Raw genomic sequence first — 4,422 nt, 5'->3', positions numbered from 1 at the left:
CTGGCAACTGCAGCTTCGGCAACTTAACGTTCGAAGATGTCTTGGCAATTTGATTGCGTTGTTTGTTCTGGCCTGTTTCGTTAACAGTGATCTTGGTAAATACTTCCTGTATCCTATAGTAGGCTTCATCAAATTCCTCAAGTTCCCTTTCGCTGGCTTCAGATTCCACTAACGACTCGGTCTCTGTAGCTTGAATAGCAAGTTGCATGTGATTTTCTTCAAAGTCTGTCTTCAATTGGTGTAAATCGGTACACGTGGCCTTGAAAAGTCCCGCGCGACTCGGGTTGCGCTCGACTTCGTCGGCGAGCGTCAGAAGTCTTGTAATGCGGCACTTAACGAGGCGCAAACGCGTTTTGGCTTGATTTGACATTTTAAGTAACGGTCTTGGAAACGTTCGGACGCACCGGCAATACACGAACCAATGCAAGATAGGTAACCTAGGCCTAACCTAAAACCACATGTGTTGCCTATAATTGCTTGCACGCAATCAAAATTACGTAAAATACATTTATGAGCTCAAATAATACAGTGTTTGCGTATACACTGATATTTCCTTGATAGCACAACACTATAGTCCCGGATAAAGTCACGCACGCGATTCGTAACGGTACTGCACATGTCTATTTTTGAACAAAGAAGACCGATATCTGAATGGCTTTTACGTTGTTTATGCGATCCACCGAATAAACTGGCTCAAACATACAGATATCCGGCCCGGAGGACCAAAAAATGTTCACAAAACTGAATTGAAACTAATAGTTTAGCTGCATGACGCCCAGCAACGCGGAGAAACGGTAAAAGACTGACGAAACTATTTACAGATGGCACTGCTGAACAAGATGGCCGCCACAGTGGCACACTCACGATCGATGGCGCCAAATTCAAATATTCAAATATCCAAACCACCACACATTCTAGCACTATGCCCAAACAGGGATAAAAATATATTTCCGACCAAGCATTCATGATTAGCCCTTTTATTGCTTTAAGTATACTTTAAGGTCTCTGCCTGCCTTATTTGAAGCCACAGACTTCAAATTGAAACTCATTGGTAAATAAATTAAATGTTAATGAGCCAATTTACAGCTAATTGTGGAAAATTTTTTCTAACACAATTTTCTCAGATTTACCTATTTCTGAAGGTTTTTTAATTAATTTTTTTTTGTGAATGCCTTACCTGTCTTCAGGAGAAATACTCTGTCTCATGACAGTCTCTTGTCTCCGGATTATTGGGGAAACCTTATTAACAAGGTCCTCAAATAAATCCTTGTCCATCCGTAAAAAGTTTGAGAACGAATACTCGTCTTCAAATCTGAAAATTATAATACAATTTTATACTTTTTTTAGGGCAATGCCAATAAATAAATAATGGTTATAAACAATGATACTAACCTTAATTCACGCTGCAGCAAGCTTAAAATACCATGACCATCATTTCGTCTTGCTATCCAGTCTCTTGTCCAAGTACATCGTGGTCTACGAATTTTTTGTTCTTGAATTACCTCTTCTTCTCCAATTATCAAAGCTGAGGCAGCTAACAACAACTTTCGGCGCGTGGGGTCCATTTTTATTACGTGTTTAACTCGGTTTGCGTGCGCATCGCCTTTTCTGCTTCGAGCTAGTATACCAGCTTCTGTCGTGAAATAGGAAAACTCTATACCGGCTTACATGGCTGCCGGTTCAACAGCTGTCATACTGGCCTTTGTAGGAGCCTGTGGCAGAACCCTGTACGGCAGCAGGTATCGTGTAATATGGCCTTTAGAGTCGCCCCCGAAACAACCAGTGCCATCCGTATCAATGTGGAGAGCAATGTCCAAGCCTTCAACTCCCTGCACGGTATACTCTTTTCAACTCTGTCCAACTCTTCTTCCAGACCCATCCTTCTGTTTTCCCGTAAGCATCCGGCTTGATATTAATGCATGAACTTTTTACATCCCACATGTCAGAGCCCAGGGTTTTCCCTGTGACTATGCAGGTTTTACCTGGGCTTAACTTATTCGGTTTGGTCTAGAATAGTCAGTGAGGGAAGTTAGTCATGGCACCAATCGCTGTCATGGCTGGCCTTTCCCCCCTTCCTAGCACACGATGCATGCTACCCCTCCTGCATGGTTAACACCCTGCAAGATTAAAGCATATGGGTTTCGGTCTGAGACGCACTTAGTATCCCTCCCTAACCCGGACCCTCCCAAACACACTTAGTTTTAGTAGATAAGGTTAGGAAGAAATAATCGCCACGCCTGTGTGACCTTGAACCGTCAGTATTGACGGGGAGTCTTTATCTAACTCAATCTTGACAACGCGTACCCTCGTTTTCACTTTGTTTTTGTAATGTCCCCCCAGAGCTCTTCAGTGAAAGGCAAAACTTTACCGCAAGGTGTCAGAGCATTTACAATATTTTCATTTTTTACTTCAACAGGCATGTTGATCACTCATACTGTTTTGAGGTTGTCTACGGCAATTTCCATGTCGGTCAAAATGGACTCACCCGATGCTGTTATAATTTCAGATGTCCTGCCAGTCGTTCTCATGATCCTCTCGCAGTGTGTTATTAAAGTCAGCTTGGTAAAGATGCATCGTTGGCGACAGCAACCAGTTCATCTTCCTGTATGTGGAGTGTCTCGTCCATCCAGTTGTGTAGATCCATGGCCAATGGCTTTGTTTGACGGGAAGCCTAAGATGTCCATCAAGTTCTGTCCCTGCCCGAACACGCCCGAATATTCACCTTCGGCCAACCTCGGGTTTATTTATATATATTTATATTTTTCTGTTTATTTTAATGTAGCTATACTAACCTAACTAACCGCCCATAGTGTTTTAAAGTGTTTTAATGTAGCTAACCTAACCGACCACTTTTACTATTTGAATTCATTTTACCTGCGCAAAAATAAAACAAATCCCGAAATTGGCCTACGGTGTAATAGCGTTGTTGTGTGTAATATACGTAATGACTTTGATTTTCTTCATGAAATTTATTTGCAATTCAGAAGCCATAAACCCTAACGTATTAAAATATAATACATTACATGACATTTTTGACCGAGAAAAGCCCCTTGGACACAAACTTTACAATACACTACAGTATATTATCGTAAAATTCCTTTCATTTGTTTCCGTGGTGTAGTGGTTATCACATCCGCCTAACACGCGGAAGGTCCCCGGTTCGATACCGGGCGGAAACATTGTTTATATTTAGCTAACTAAAATAAGTTGATATTATTTATTGTTCGTAATGAAACTAAATCAGGTCGATAGAAAATACCATTTCTCTTTATTTATGCCTTAATTTGCAGAAATATAAAAAGTAAAGTTACCTTAGGAAATCCTTTAGAAAATTTACTTTTATAGTACCTAATGCAAAAAAACAGCAAATCTGTACAAAAATAAATAGTATATATATATATATGACAAAATGAGTTTATAAAACTAAACAATTAGTACAAAGGCTATAAAAAGATAATATGGGATCGCACTCTTAGCTGAGGAACAGATTGACCCTTGATATACAGAATTGCTGTGTTTTTTTTGTCCCTCTGCAACATCTAATAGACAAACAACATCGATAGTAATCCAAAAGATTTATGAAAGGTTGCCTAAAGTACTATACGTGCACGGAAAAATAACTTTTTTAACATTTGTGTATTAAAATAATAATAACACAATAATTATTATTTACGATGGTAACTAATATATACATAATAAATTCAAAAATATTGACAAACCAGCCAATGAACTCGCTTGGCATGTGCTACCTGCTCACCCAGTGTTGACGGCGGGAAGCCTTCTTTTCACAGACGAGAGAGCCAAACGTTTGATAGTGCATCTTCGAGTTTTTTTTTATTCATTGTAACTCATGACAACTAATGGTCAATAAGGTTATGTTAGCTACATTATAAATACTTTAAAACATTGTGGACGGTTGATTTAGTTAGGATAGCTACATTAAAGATACTGTGAAAACATGTAAACGGTTTCCTAGCCCTGGATAGCTACATATTAACAAGTTATTTGCTAAGCAACCATATTATGATTTTACAGTATTTTTAATGTAGCTATACTTACCTAACATAACCAACCATCCACAATGTTTTAAAGTATTTATAATGCAGCTAACCTATCCTAATAGTAGTATATGAATGGGGCTCCTGCGACAGGCGACAGGGTGTGGTGCCTGTGGTGCCGACCGCCATGTTGGATTTGTGACGTCACGACGGCACGGAGCTCGGAGTCCTCGGTTCGAACCAGGTGAAGGCGAAAAAAAATAAAAATGACGACCGATCCTTCCACCACGGAAGTCACCTACAGACTAACCTACCACCACCAATAACAAGGTCAACTAGTATGATGTCATGTCCGCCATCTTGTCTTCGTTGCTGGAGACCATCATCTTGTTATCGTCGGCGAGAGTGCGCTGACGCCATGTTA

General features: G+C 40.0%; 1 non-coding gene across 1 annotated transcript; it reads left to right on the top strand.

The window, feature by feature from the left end:
- The first annotated feature begins 3,106 nt into the window (after positions 1-3,106).
- On the top strand, positions 3,107-3,179 carry Trnav-aac (transfer RNA valine (anticodon AAC)). The gene has a single exon. It is a non-coding gene; the product is annotated as a tRNA-Val (tRNA).
- Positions 3,180-4,422: the final 1,243 nt, after the last annotated feature.

The sequence above is a fragment of the Bacillus rossius genome, chromosome 12 (genome assembly GCF_032445375.1).
Source record: "Bacillus rossius redtenbacheri isolate Brsri chromosome 12, Brsri_v3, whole genome shotgun sequence".
Taxonomy (NCBI): domain Eukaryota; kingdom Metazoa; phylum Arthropoda; class Insecta; order Phasmatodea; family Bacillidae; genus Bacillus; species Bacillus rossius.
Note: the sequence above shows the minus strand (reverse complement) of the source record. Positions and strands in the feature narration are given on the sequence as shown.